The sequence below is a fragment of the Molothrus ater genome, chromosome 6 (assembly GCF_012460135.2).
Source record: "Molothrus ater isolate BHLD 08-10-18 breed brown headed cowbird chromosome 6, BPBGC_Mater_1.1, whole genome shotgun sequence".
NCBI lineage: Eukaryota > Metazoa > Chordata > Aves > Passeriformes > Icteridae > Molothrus > Molothrus ater.
In genome coordinates, this window is record NC_050483.2 from 28278245 (window position 1) to 28293374 (window position 15130).

The window sequence follows — 15130 nt, forward strand, 5'->3', positions numbered from 1 at the left end:
AGAGGTAAGAGAAACTTCTAAGCTGGTGCACTGTAAAGGAGAACTTCTTGATAATGACTTATGACTGGAGCTGCTCTGTAAGGGAAGATGAACTGGAGCAAAGGGTGACTGTAGGGCAGTGGCCTCATGGATACAGTCCCAGATCAAGGTAAGCAGAGCAGGTCAAGTGACAGTAACTGGGGCTAGTCACAGTCCCGTGATAATCAGGCAAGTCTGTAGGGATAAGGCAGGTCCAAGGTCAAGCTAGGAAGGCAGAAAGGGGCCTGGGTGAGCAAGGTACTGGCAAGTGAAGCCATAATCATAATTTAGCTGAGGCAAGGATTTTGGGCAAGAAAATGTGGCTACTTGGTCAAGGGAGGAGGCTATGATGAGGTTTCTCATAGCTCTTGTCTCAGCCACAGCCACACAGCTGTATCTGAGCTGACCATGAGCCCAGGCAGCCAAACTGTAGAAGGGGCTGTTGGATACGTAGTGGGGCAGACGGCTATTCAATGACAAAATCCATTAAAGTTCATTATTATCTTTTTCTAGTTCTGCAGTTCAGCATTGTAATCAAGTGTAGTTAGAGAATGAGAGGAGGGGCCAGGAGATTTCACCACCACTGGGGGTTTCAGAGACTCAGTTTTTGCTGAGTCTTGTGGAAGAAGCAGTCCTGCAGCCTCAGTACTTCATATCTTTAGTACAAACAGCTGAGATTCTCTGCTGGCCTTCTCCTCTGCCATGCAATTTTCTGTCTTTATAATCCAATCTCCTTTTCTGCAATCACATGTCTTTCTCTGGATCAATCTGTCATAACTATGTTTGCCAACTGGTTTCTCACCCGCATTCATTTCTGACATTAGGACCACGCTTCTTGCATCTACATGTCATCTCTTCAGGGTTAGCCTGAAGTTTTTTTCCCTTCACATGCATTGATTATTACAAATTACATGCATGGTAGGACTTCCTCACCAGTTATACACAACCTTTCAGCAGTACTATTTCAAGCAATGTCCTTCACTGTCGCCCTGCCTACAGACATGGGTAAGGAGTCAATATTATCAAATCTTAATTCTGAAATGGCATCACAGCCATTTAGTCTGTAGAGTTCCTCAATTTACACATCTATCAGAAAAACAGATGTCTAAGTCTCAATCGCAAATTCTTTCCCATCCAACTAAAGATGGAACAGATTTTTAAAAAATTGCTGTTGGACAGTGCACAACTGAAAATGTCTGGTGGAGTGTAGGAATTTGCTGCAACAACCTGCTCTTTAAGCAAGTCCTTTCTGGGCTTGAATCTACATAGTCTTGTAGATGTAAGTGCTACCTCTCAGCACTTACAATATCTCTCAGGAACAACAGGGCTTTTGGGACTAAGGAGAGTCAAGCAGAAACTTCTATGAGAGCCTTTGAGCAACAATAATGTTAAGTATTGCATAAGCCACAGCTGAGGGTGTTGGAAGCTGTTTTCCTTTCCTCATCTAAACTATGCAGTGGGTGGTTAACTGCAAGATTGCGCACAAGCTAAGAACAGAGCTTTGGAACCATGCGGCTAAGGGAATCTGGGGGCCTGACCAGCTCTGTGCAAATCCTGTTTTGTCTCATACTATGAAAAATTCCTCTCAAGCTGCATGGCACATCCAGACTGCCTTATTTTGATGCAGTGCTTCTGGCCTTGGGCTCCATCTCAGACAGGAAGTCTTAACCTTGTGTCAGACCGTTTGTAAACGTATTCTTCTCCAAAGGTTTTGGTGTGCATCAGGATGTTGCCTCTACATAATCTGAATAACACCAGCTGAGAGAAATTGCCCCTGAGCAATATCCCCATCAGCCTCTCTCTTGTGACTGAAGTACTATGCCAGCCATTACTTGAAGTGCCACGGGCCTAATCTTGTAACTCAAACAGCCATTTTCTTTGCCAATGGGTCTGCTTCAGTTTGCTGATATTGGCTGCTGTGATCTGCCATAGGAAAGCAGACTGAAGCTAGGAGATCTTAGAGCTGACTGAGCACTTGGATTCATCTTCCCAATGTGTTTCCTATATGGCTCATTATACCCCTTCTTTAACTACCTCTAGAATGGGGATGTTTATTATATACATATGTCTCCATAGGCTGCAGTGCACAATATAAAAGATTTTTTTTATTTACTCTGTGCGTAGGAGTAAATGTGATTTAGATTACACAAGGCTCTCACCTTTCTTCAGTTTTGTCTTATCTAAGGCAAACATTTGCTAAATTGACCGAGATGATAGTTGAGTGTGTCTCTTGATGGGTAGTTAAAACAGCAGCTGTTTGGGTTTGTGTCCTGGGATGCCTGTGCATATGAGAAGGGAAACCTCTCTGCAGCAGCTGGGAAGGTTCTGTGGGTACTACCTGTGTCTGCCTTTATACCCAGGTACCTGGTGGACATGTCTAAGCTTTTCAATTCTGGCAGAGGAACAGAAAAACAGCAGGACTTGTCCAGAAATGTTTGGTAACCTTGGAGCAGAGTCCTTATCTTAGTCACCCTTCTCTAGCTAGGGATGAGTCAGAAGCGCACAAATTCTTGGCATTCTCCTCTGTGTCAGTCTGACATCAGTCTCCTGTCCCTCCAAGACTCATTTATCTGCACTTCTAGTTGGGTCCCTACCTTTGGCTTTTAATACAGCTCAGTGGAAGTTCCATATATTTGTTCAGTGATAGGCATGAACAAGGTATTCGTCTAGGTCCTGGCATCAAACTGGAGTTTGAGTGACATATAAATTCAGAGTTATAAGGACAGACAAAACACATGGGTTTGAACATGAAAGGTGTGCAAGATTCTTCACCAGCTATGCTAAAGTGTGGATTAATTTTATCCTCATGACATGCTGGGAAAAGTCAACACTTCATCTCCCTGAAAGACACCATATGGCCTGGCTAGTTTTCTTCCTTTCTAGAAGGAAGGGTTTTGGCAAACACAGTGCTGCTGCAGCTGGGAACAGTGCTTAAAATAACACCAAGGTTCCAGCTCAGATTGGTAGCCTTTGGCAGCTGCACTATGTATTGCCAGGAAGAAACTGTTTGCATCCTCAAACTGCAGGGGATGTTCCTACTGGTGCGGAAATATTATTCATTGCTAAATGCTTTGTGCTGTGACAGGGTGGTAGGGAAGTGTATTTATTGTAAAAAAAAGCAACCCAAGGTATAGACAGCAAGTTCATGCTGCTGTGAGGCTGGATGACTCAGAATGTGATGGTCTGTGTCCTGCTTAAGAACTTGAAGGACAAAACTTGCTGCAATGACTGTTTCATTCCAGCACTTTAATGCCTGAGGAAGTTTACCACATCTGCATCTCCATGCTATGCTGTGACAGGCCAAAAATAAAAGTTTCTTTTATTGCACGAGCATTGGACAACAGGGCAAAGAAACCTCGCTCAGAGAGGTCATTGGATTTGATTTGCTTCAGGTCCTGTGGTAGCCAGCAGCCAACAGTCCTATGCTGTAGAGATTTTCATTCCCCTTATCAGTCACAACACAGAAGCCACTAACACACTCAAGACCTGTTGTACCCCTGAAGGAATTCTGGCACTACAAGCAGGGCATTGCACAGACCTGCTCCCAGCCCAGCCGTGCAATGGCTTGGCAATCCATGGTTAGCACACACACTCCTCGGTATTCCTTCTTGTGAGAAAAGGGCTCCTGCTCACTCCCAGGAGGCTCATGAGGACAGACACCTCCTTGCAGGAGTAGAGGACATTTTGTATGAAGCCCTTCCCTTTGCTGGTAGATGGATTGGACCTGGCTGGTTTCAATTACAGCTGATTAGATGCTCTTTTTGATGCTAGTTGCCTCTCTCCCAGGCAGAACAGGAGGACAGTGCCCAGAAAGGCTGAGGCACCTATTCCAGGACTGAAAGCTTCTTGTCTCCAAGACTGTGCATTAACTTCCAACAGCAGCACAATGTGGATGTGAGCAGCACCTTATATAACCTTTCTGGAGCTTGTATTGGCAGACCTGGGCACACGTGTACTTTCTTTCCCATTTCATTGTTTTAGTTATATTCCTTGCCCCAGTTCCTCATCTTTAGGAGTACTGAGCCCTTTTTAAAAAAAAGATTGCCTGTTGCCTGTTTCTTGCATGATTACTAGGCAAGAAGCAGTGGTGATGTGGCACACTTTGTGCCAGTTCAGAGCAGATGAAGGGGAAGTGGGAAGAACCACACCAGCGCTGACAAGTCACAAGGGTCCCCATGGGGATGTCACAATTCCCTTTCCATTCAACACCCCTTGTCACTCATCCAAGATAGCTAGCAAAAAAGCAGGGCTGTGCCCAGGGTGTTAGGCCAAGCAGCTCTCAGAGGATCTGGGCAGGACAATGATCATCACTCTGGACACTGTGCAGGGTGAGGGAGCAGTTTGGGCTCTTCAAAGGGCACACATCTCTATCCGGGCAGATAAGGGCTCAGAGTATAAACATGCCTGTGTCCCTGATGTCTCTGGCTGATAGAGAGACTTGCTGATTGTTTTCCTGTCAGGCTCCACATGCCTCTTTGGCAGCTGAAAGATAAAAGGGCTTCTGTGGGTGGAAAGGAAAACATCCAGAGCTCCCATCTGGGTTCTGCAGCCTGAACCACACTGAAGCAGAGCCTTGCAGAGAAGAGATGATGCTATAAAGGATCTGTGGGATGGATTAGCTGAGCTCTGTCAGGCTGGATGGGGAGCTGTGGGTCTGTGGGAAGCAGGTGTGCGCTATGTTCCTGTACCTTGCTGCCCTCCCCTTGTCCGGCAGGCTGCTTGTGCAGAAACCGCATTTCACTGAGGGCTTGAATTTTACAGCAGGCATTCAGTGACTTGGCAGCATGATGTTAGTGCCTTCAAAAGCTGCAAAATGACAGCTTTCTCGGGAGCCCCTGGGCTTTTGGTGTTTTTTGCCAAGCAGCCTTACACATAAGTCAGGAGTGAGTTGTCAGATATAAGGATGCCTGCACATCTCCAGGTCTGCTGACTGAGCACCATGAAACCCTGTCTCCTGTTGCTAACTCTGGGAGCAACGACCCCCATATATCCTTCCTGTCCTCCTGCTGCCATTCTGTTTCCCAATTCCCACCTGACCCTCTTGGATGCGTTTCCAGAGCCTCATCTGCCAGCACTCAGTTTTGCAGCTCATGTAGCTGTGCCTTTTCCTGTATTTTCGAGTAGATGAGATACTGATTGCTGTAGAGCACATCTATTTCTAGCAGAGCTGACTTTTTGCATTTATAGGTGCCAACCACAGGCTAGTAACAAGGTACAAAATAATAATCAAGGTGAGTGTATGACCATCACAGAACAACAGCTCCTGCAGCTGCTTGTATTTGATTCTGTAATGGCTTCTCAGATTTTTTTTTTCTCCATTTTCTGTCTATCAGGGCTCATCAACCATTTGTCATTTTTGTCCCAGCTACATGCTAAGGCTTGTGCTGATTTTATCTGGCAGCGAACATCATGATTGAAGTGCAAATTATGTGCTTCCACCTCCCCAGAATGTCTTCCTGGCACTTCTGGTTTCTCTAAGTTATTCAATGGCTAAATTACTCCAGTGAACTGTGACTTGTGTCTTCCACATGTAGTAGGTGGTTAGAGCTATAGCACATCTAAAAAACAACGTTTGCTTTCTCTATATTCAAGGAGGGAGACAGATAAGTGAAGTGCTAGTACACACAAACACAAGGTAGGGCCTCTGACTCTGCAAGGCCGTGCAGCACATCCTCACTCCTGGCCTTGGGTGCAGGAGCTTGTGGAAGCAAAGCAAAGCCACATATTGAGGGATGAGAGGTAACTGAGGTGCTGCAGGCAGGACAGCTGAGAGGCAGCAGTAAGGACATGAAACCACAGCAGCACACGGCTGTGACCTCCTTTCTGGCTGTGTGGCCTGAGGATAACAGCACTTTGCAGCTACACAGTAATTGTGGGGCAGGCATTTCTACATGTTTGTTCACTTTCCTTAAACTACATTAGCAGGGAAATCATCATCACCTCGCTATATTTCCTGTTAGAATTGCTTTCCTAACATCCACTACAGATGTCTCTGGCTGCAATTTAAATGAGTGCACAAAACAGCCAAAAAGAAGGATGTCTTGGTTTGAGAGACAGGTGTCTGCCAAGGAAGGCAGGAACCTCCCTTGGAATGAAAAAAATATGACCCCCTTCCCTCCAAATTATTATAACTTTGCAATTAAGGGTCTTTTAGGCAACAACAGGGGAAAAGGAATAACAGTTCTTTATTAGTATGTATGGCAAGGCAAACAAACAACAACAAACAGAACCAGACCCAGAACCCCAAGCTCAGCCGTCTGTCGGCCGCAGGCCCTTCCCCTGCACTGCAGTTCCGGTCACGGCCGGCAGGGGCGCTGCTGGCTCCGGGCAGGGCAGCGCGGGGGCGCTGATTCACCCGCGCCTGCAAGGGGGCGCTGTGGCGCGAGCCCAGCCGCGTTTCCCTCACGCCGTAATGGCGGGCGGGCTGGGGGGTGAAACGGGCTGTAGGAGGAACCTGGGAGCAGCGGCTGGAACGGCAGGGACCAACAGACCCCGGTGTAGCAAGAGAAATTTATCAGAAACTCCACAGCTGTGGCAGGAGCTGCCCGGTGTCCTGGCAGGCAGGGGGTGCAGAGTTCCAGTGTAGCGAGAGAACCTGGAGCAGTGGCAGAGAAAGGCCAGGGCGGGGCGGTGGCAGCCGAAAGCAGCTGAGATGGCTCCTGACAGCAGCCAGGAGAGGCTCCTTCAGAAGGGTTTTCCCCTGAGGCACCCGAGCAGATGGTGAGGGTCCTTTCCAGTGTGGTAGGGTGCTAATAAGGTCCCAGTTGAATGGCTGCTCTTACAAGCAAAGGCACAGTAAGGAAGAAGCAGTACCGGGCTGGGCTCCGGCGGTGGCAGTGAAATCTCCCCACAGTAAGCAACAGCTCGACCATTCTCTGCTGCCGACAGTGAGAGAGCGGGCCCCGCACTCCCCGGCTAAAATCTCATGGTATCTCTGCCCTTCCAAAGAGAAAACTGCCCAGGTAAGAGAGTGGCTAGCTGCACCCTTCCCTCACCTTGGCCATTTCTTTTATCTCTTTAAGTATCGATAGTTATTGTCTCTTAGCAACAAATGGGAGAAAATTCACCCCCGACCCGCCCCCCCCCAAGAAAAAAAAAAAAAAAAAAGAGAAATCCTAACCCCCAACAGAGGGAAAACTTATAAGAAGGATGAGTTGAGGATGGAGAAGGGAAGAAGGAGATGGGTAGAATTGCCAATTTACGTTTTGAAAGTGGTGTGATTCAGGGGCACAGGAAGTGTGGACCACCTTTTTTTGAGTGCACTTAGCACCTTAAATCCAGGTCTTCATGGATCATTCAACAGTTTAGAAACTGAGGCAAAAGGAGGTTTGAAAAAATCTTTGCAGATATTTAAGCTCTAAGCAGAACTGGAAGTAGATCCTAGGAGTCCTGCCTCTTAATTTCTCTGGCCACAGCTCTCTTCTTCGGTTTTCTGCGAGTGTTTTTCTCTGTAGGTGTACATTAGCTTGCTCTCTTGAACAGTTGCATTCAGCTCTTAGCAAGGATAATAATATTAATACAAAATGTCTGGATGTCTCTAGAGGTCTACAGGGAAGCACAAGATGCTCTCATAAGAGCAGCACTAACGGGAAAGAGATGAATGCAGCACAAGAATGAGCCTTTTAATGGCCCATTAAGAAGAAAAATTACATATAGAAGTTGAGGCTATTTTTTTATTTTGATAATTGTTTCCTAAGAATATGTTGCATTCTATGCAGAGGATCAGTCAAATGTTTTGTTGTGAGTTTTGCAGACTTTAGCTAGTAAAGGAAGGTTATTGGTGTGTGAATGCAGAATAGTAAAGCATTTCTCTTGGTCAAAATTTAAAACACACAGTGAGTGTCAGCATCCCTCAGCAATGGTGTATGTCACACAAAGCATCACTCAGCAGCAGTGCTGAGCCCACACAGTCCAAGGGTCCCCTTATGCACGCCACCAGAGATGATCCCTGAGCTGGGTTTGCTGTCTCCCTCCTGACCTGCTGGGGAGGGCAGGGTCTCCCAGCTCTTCAGATAAATGCATTAGCTTCCTGAGTCCCCCAGGTCCAGGGATGCAGGCAGGTGCTGACAGTCAGTGGCAGACAGTGGTTATCTGCCACACAATCCAGCGGGCATCCTGAGGGGAACCAAATCATTTGGGCATCAGAGTACATGGGGTCTTTGCTGCTTCTACTTTTCACTCTATGTGCTAATACTTTTTAATCCCTGTTCCCATTCTGGTCATTTAAAACCAAATAAGTCTTAATGACAGTCTTATTTCCTCCCATTTTGCCCCTTAATTTGCTCATATTTAGGGTGAGCTTACAGGAGATGCCTCTGCAGAAGTTAGTGTGGAGACAGTGAGACAGAATGGGAGGTTGCCATAGGATGTATAGGGAGAGAATAGAGAAAGTCTAAAGCTTTGCTGGGGAAAAACTGTCATTGTCTTTTTTAGTGCCCTCCAGGAGGCCACCTATATGCCTCTCATCCTCTTCCTGCTACAGGATAGCCTTTTGTTTGATGAGATCTTGATAAGCCTGGGCTCAAAGTGTCCTTTTCAGGGCAGGTACAAATTCTTCAGTGTATCCTACTGGGTACTTCTTACAGTACTATGTTGTGCTGATATCCTGGGTCAGCACTCAGAACCTCTTCTGAATAAGCAATACTTCCAATAACTTAGGTAAAACTAATGAGATTGGATACTCTGGGAGTTAAGGAGCTATCTAGCTGGCATCTCAAATGCCCATTGCAAATATAGGCTGGGCACATATTTTAATTGAGAACATCTTCCTTCCTGAGGATTTCATGTGGTTGTGATCAGAGCTGCATAAAGGACTAAGTAGGAAACACCAACCTTTGAGGGGAGGGGAAAAGTGTGCAGATGTAAAATCTCTAAGGTGCAGAAAAGGTGAGGAATCGATGACATGAGGTTTGGTGAAACTAAGTGTGATTGAATGTTTTGACCCCATGCAATATTTGCCACTTGCAATGCTTTGTCCCATATACAGGCCATGGTCTGGAGTTATTCACAGGCATTTCAGAATACAGTTTCTATGAAGATGCCTCCTAAATAAAGCTGTACTGATTCAAAGAAAAGGACTAAACATTACATTACATGAAAGAGGGAAAGGAAATGCTGGTTGAGAATCAGGACCTCAGAAAAGGATTTGAGGCTAGAAATAGAGTTACCTGTGGATTGACATCAAATGCTAACATAAAAACAAAAATGGCAAAATAACTTTTGGTGGAGAAAGGAACAGAACTTTCCTCATAACTAAAGGAAGAAAAGTCCTGGTGCTCTCTCTACCCCTTAGGACCCAGCCTAGCAACTAAAGGATGTGAATGATACAGGAGACATGAAGTCCCAAGCTGTCATTGTATGTTACTGTCCTCCACTGAGGGGGAAATGAGTGAGGGGACGGGAGCCCAGGGAACTAGAGGTGCTTTTGCCTTTGTGCATAGAATATCCTGGAACTGCCCTTACCCTGGGAGTTTGATGCTCTTCCACTCATTTCACTTTGCAAAGTACCAGGTGTTCCTAACAGCTACTTGGTGCTGATTTCTAAGTCTTAGTCCCATTTGATGACCCTCTGATTGGCATTGTGGACTGAATACATATTTCACATACCCAGTCTTTGCTGTTCTAGCTCCAGTGGCAGACAAGGAAAGGAAAGTAATTTCTGGCCTCCCCTAAGGTAGGTGTTAGAGATGACATACTCTCCTGTACAGGTAAGAAGAGGCAAGTCAAGACCTTGACACAACTTTAAATTCCTTCTATCCTTATGCTCCTGCCCTTTCCTACCTATGTGTGCTCAACAAAGACAAATTATATTCTGGGCATCACTCCAATAAACAACCTCTTTGTACCAAAGAACAACAAAATGTATAAGCTTTCACATGCGAGTCATATTGCCTGGGGTAAGACTGAGAGCATGATGGGAATAGCTGAGCTGGTGAAGAATAGCCAAGGAAGGATGTGATTTTCTGAGCTGGCCAGCAGGTGCCATGTAAGACATCAGGGATCTCTTGGTGTCATGGGGTCACCTAAGTCAAAACAAAAAAATTAATCTGCATGAGAGGAAGTCTGATGTAGAATTAAAATCTGTCTCAGTGAGGGAGAAAATAGCCAGGGAAAGGCTGGAAGAGCTACGCACTGAGCTTCAGAGGCTATTATTCAACAGTCTCCTTTGGCAAGTGGGATACGGTTGAAGGGAATATAAAATACCCCTAAAGTGTGTGCCTGTGCATTCATGTCCTTTCTCACACATGCACCCAAGTATGTGTGAGCTGGGGGAGGCACCCAAACCCAGCTCAGAAGAGGACATCCATTCTTTGTAGTTTCCAAGAAGATGTTACAGCTGGCATTGCAGCAGCCACTGGAGTTCAACACAGAAAAACTGTGATGTTCTTCTCAGCATCGTGAAATCAGGAATTGAAACTAAAACATCTCCTCACTCCTAATGATATTAGCACTCCTACTAGCATTTGCTTGTTATTGAATATAGGTCTAAAAAAAGGCATTTTACTTGTACTGCTTAGAACTGCTGCTTTATCTGCAGTTCTAAGGAATATCTGGTTTTAGGCTGTAAGACTTGATTTAGGTTAAACGTGATGACAAATGGAAAAATAGAAGGAAAGTATTTACTGCTGTCTGGATCATACTGCAGTATATTGCTTTCATAAGATGGCAGGGTCCTCCTATAGTTGAAAAGGTGCAGAGAGGATATGATACAAGCTAAGACTAATTCACCACATCTGCCTTGCTCCTGCTAAGTCAGTAGGGTTCAGGCTGAGCATGAAATAAAAATTGCCATCTATTTTTGTGATCAACTGTGGATGTAATACAGAGCATGAAATCTGGGAAGGAGGTTACAAACCTGATAGAAAGCCTAAGGTACCCTCCCCTGTAAGAAATACTCCAGCAGTGGAAGGAAAGCTTGAAGGCTTTTGCTTTAGGAAGGAAAGGGCTCTGGCACTGTAGGCAAAATGTGCAAGGGGCCCAAAACATTTCTGTATGAATGAGGGGTGCTCTGAGAAGGAACATGTCAGGCTTTCTGCCCTAAAGGCTGTGGGCTGCAGCATTTCAGGAAGCACAACCAAACTATGATCAAAATACTCCTTTTATTGCAACAGATCACAAGATGGTTTTTCAGCAGACATTTAATTATTGCACAAAATAGATGCTTGAGCATAACGGGCGGGTTCTTTTTTTAGACAAAGCTACTCTTGCCTTGGAACTCCTGTAATCAGAGAACGTATTTGTAGCAGCTGGCTACTCCTGCCTCTGCGGGCTTTTTGAATCTACATCAGACTTTCAAAGGTACAGGTTTATTAAAGTGTCTCTGAGACACTGGACTCTAATGTCAGACTAAAGTATGTAAGGTATTGCAGCGCAGGTAAATAATAAATAGCACCTTTCCAATGCTGTCTCCTTCTTAAGAGGAACACTAAAATAATGGTGTTCCTTTCTTTCTAAATTTATTGTCCATCACTGACTGCGAGGTGAAATCCATTGGCTATACAAAGACTGACAATTGGCTATACAAGGAGTGACAATTGGCTATACAAGGAGTGACAATTTACACTCCCACTACCCCTTCCTCCTTGCCCTCTGCCTCTCCAGCTGCCACTGCCAGCCCTGGGCTTTCTGCCCTGGGATCTGCCACCATCCTGGGGACTTCTCTCCAGCGCTGGAGCTGCCGTGCCAGAGCAGCACACCCTCTGTTGCTCTTGACACTTCTGCACAGTCTGTGTGCTCGTCAGTCACTTTCAGGCTTCTCTTATAATTTGGTAGTGGCTCTTTTTCCCATGCTGAAGCCTCTGATTCAGGGAGCCATGTCCCTGTGCTTTGAAGGTCATGCTGGGATTGCCTGCCTGTTCTGCTCCAAGGGGATACCCTGCTCACTTGCTAACCCATCTCTTCCCTGAAAGAAGAATCCTGTTTTCTATGGTTGGAAAAGGAAAGAATTAACCTTTTCTTGGTCATTGAGTTTTGTGCATCTTCCTTTCTTAAGTATGTAGTTGGGACATGGGGGATGTCCAAAACCTTCATGTCCCATAAAATAGTCCATTAACTTAACTACAAACCTGCCAGGGATATGGCAAATCCATAAATGCAAGTGGGTATCAGGATGAATGAGTACAATGATAGTGCTGAGCAAGGCAGATCAATGTTGATCCAAGAAAGCAAGCCACCTGCAAGGTTCCTGTGGTAAACAGTGAGGTGTTTTAAGTAAAAGTCTCCAGAAAGAAGTACCTGAAAGAGAACTAACGCAAAATCTCTCCAGTGATGGAAAATACAGGGGTTCTTGAATTCACTCTATTATTTGAGGAATTAAGCAGTAGAAACTGGTGTAGAGTTTGCATGGTATTGAAATAAAAAGATGTTTAAAGTATCTCCTGCAAGCCAGATCAAATCAGATTATTCATTATAATTATCATGCAAGTATATGTGTGCATGCCTATCTCAGAATGTACCGATAATATCTGGAATGTTAACATGAAAAAATATCAGTGCAAAAGAAATCTCACTGCAAAGTCAATGTTTGTGTTCAACCTGAAATATTTTGTTCTGCTGATAGACCCAACGTGGGCTGAGTAGGCAGTTCTACAGCTGCTACTCCATGTCTGCATAGCTTCAGTTGTGCCACAACATAGGTACAAAATGGGCTGTCTCATCTGCAGCCACCCTGAAAGATAGATTGGGAAGTTAACTTGGGTTCAAGTGTCAAGGAAATAAAACCATCACTGTTTTCTGAGGCAGGGGCATTGCAGGCAATGGTGTGATAAGATAATTTTCTGTTGTCTCAAAAGTGACTATAAAAATCCATCAGAGAGTTTCTGGTTTACTCTTTCTACCTTTGTATCTCAGAAGGTGAAAACTTTTTCAATCCGTCTCTTTCATTAGCAATACAATTTCTGCTGTCATTTCTTATGTGACCATATAACGGAGCTAAATCTGGGTGTTGGAAATCTAAGAGTCAATTTGCTGTGTTGCTGAGTCTATTTCTGTTTATTGCTACTGTACTGATTCCTCCAGGCAGAATCTCATTGAGGGTTGTTTGGATTCTTTCCTATTTAAACACATATACAGGTAAGAGTAAATGGAATGGATTTGCATCCTGCTGAGTAAACCCATGCCTGCAGAAGGGCCTTTTCTTTCTCTGATATCTAATCCTTTCCTTTGGCAAAGTAAATAATGAGACACTTCTACAGATCTGATTAGGCCCTGAGACCCTTTCTAAATGACAGAAGATCAATACTATTACTAAATCCATTAAACAGTTCTTCACACTTCAGTTGTGCTCTCTCTAGGATATATGAGAAAGGACAGAAGGATATTCTGACTATTATATAGGAAATGCATGATAAAGCCTCTTCTCATGTTCCACTTTCTCTCCCTGGCTCCGAGCCATCCCTATCTTCCAAGCTCCCCACCCCTTGAATCTGGCTCACATGTCAGAAATAGCCAGAGACCTGGGATACAGGAGGGATTTTGTCATTCAGTCTCCCAAGCCAGGTTTGAATCTATCAGTAGTATCTAGAAGTTCTGGTTGTTTGTTTATTCTGATTACAAATTGGCTGAAGTAGGTCTCAGTTTCTGGTTTAGTTTTTGATTTAGTGCCTGTTTTTTGCTGATGCTCCAGCCTTTTGGTCATCTTCATGGCCCTCCTCTGGACCTGCTCCAAGGCATCCATGTCCTTCTTATACTGGGGATTCCACAGCTGGATGTAGTACTCCAGGTGGGGGTAAAGAAAACAGAGTAGAGAGGAATTAATTTTCTTCCCAAGCCTAGGCAGAGAAAGCTTTTCCTGTGTGATTTAATGAAAAACAGAGGCAGCTCTAAAGTTCACACACTGCAGGCTGGGCTCTGGGAATGCTGGTATCTTTTTGCAAGCAGCAATCTGAAGCACAGAATCTCCTTCCAATTTTTAAAATTTGCTGCAGAAAATTTTGATGTCTACAACATCTGTGGGGGATTAGCAGCTCTGCCCATTCCTCCTGTCAAGAAAACCAATATTGATGTGACAAGATAGTGCCTCCCAGTCAGCAGTACTTACTACTTCTAGAGCCGTATCAGTAATGGTAAGTACTAAAAAACTGGGAGTACTGAATCTTCTTTCTCCACCAGAAATGGTCCCTCCAAATGAGTCCTTGAGTATCTCAAAAGTTAAAGGCAAAGTGATACAATAATTCTGAAAAGGAAGTATGCAACCCAACACACATCTGTGCTTGTCCATGCTCTGATGTCACCAGCAACCAACCTGAGAGCCCCATCTGCATCCTGCTCTCCACAACCACTCTGTAATTATGTCTCATTGTACATCATTTTTGTTCAACAACTTGCTGGCTGTTTTTCACATCAAATGAATTATTCAGCAGCAGACTCTGTTCTTAATCCTAACGACAGCAGCAGTAATACTTCATGCTCATAGGTCCCTTCAAAAGTGTGTTGGAAATCTTATTTGTTGAGTTATTCTATACTCTGCAACAGAAGATGGGGCTTGTTCAATGAAGTGAGAAGTGGGGCTCAGAACAGCTCTCTGACATGGGCTAAGTGAGAGTGCAGAACTAGGAGACAAGTCCAGCCTCTACTACCCTACACAACTTTTCTTCCCCTCTGATCCACTTTCAGCACTGTACCCAATCTGTCAGATCCTCAGCTACTCTAATTAGCATTATTTCCTTCAATGCCTTGGGGAGATAGTGATATTTGTTTCTTACACGTTGATTAAAGGCAGAAGCACTGGAATGTGTGCATTCCAACCCATGACCTACCAAGCCAAGTCCTTGGCTGTACGCACTTTCTCTTGCTAGGAAAGAGCAAGCAGCGAGTCAGACATTCAGAATGTCTCTCTGGATGTCACTGAACTACTCACTACCTGTGAGTACAGAATAAAAATCTATGAAGAGAAGCCAAGCCATAATCTTCACTGAAATCAGTACAAACTTCAATTAGCATTTTCTTCCTTTTATTTTTTTTTTCCCTCCATCTTTCATCCTCAGCTTTCATTTCTGTTGAGGAGCACCTGGTTTTCTGTTCATGGTCAGGTGCATGAGCTGCTAAAAAACCAAGACACACAGGAGATTTGGTAATTCAAATCTATGGGCTGCACTGCCTGTGACCTTTGCTT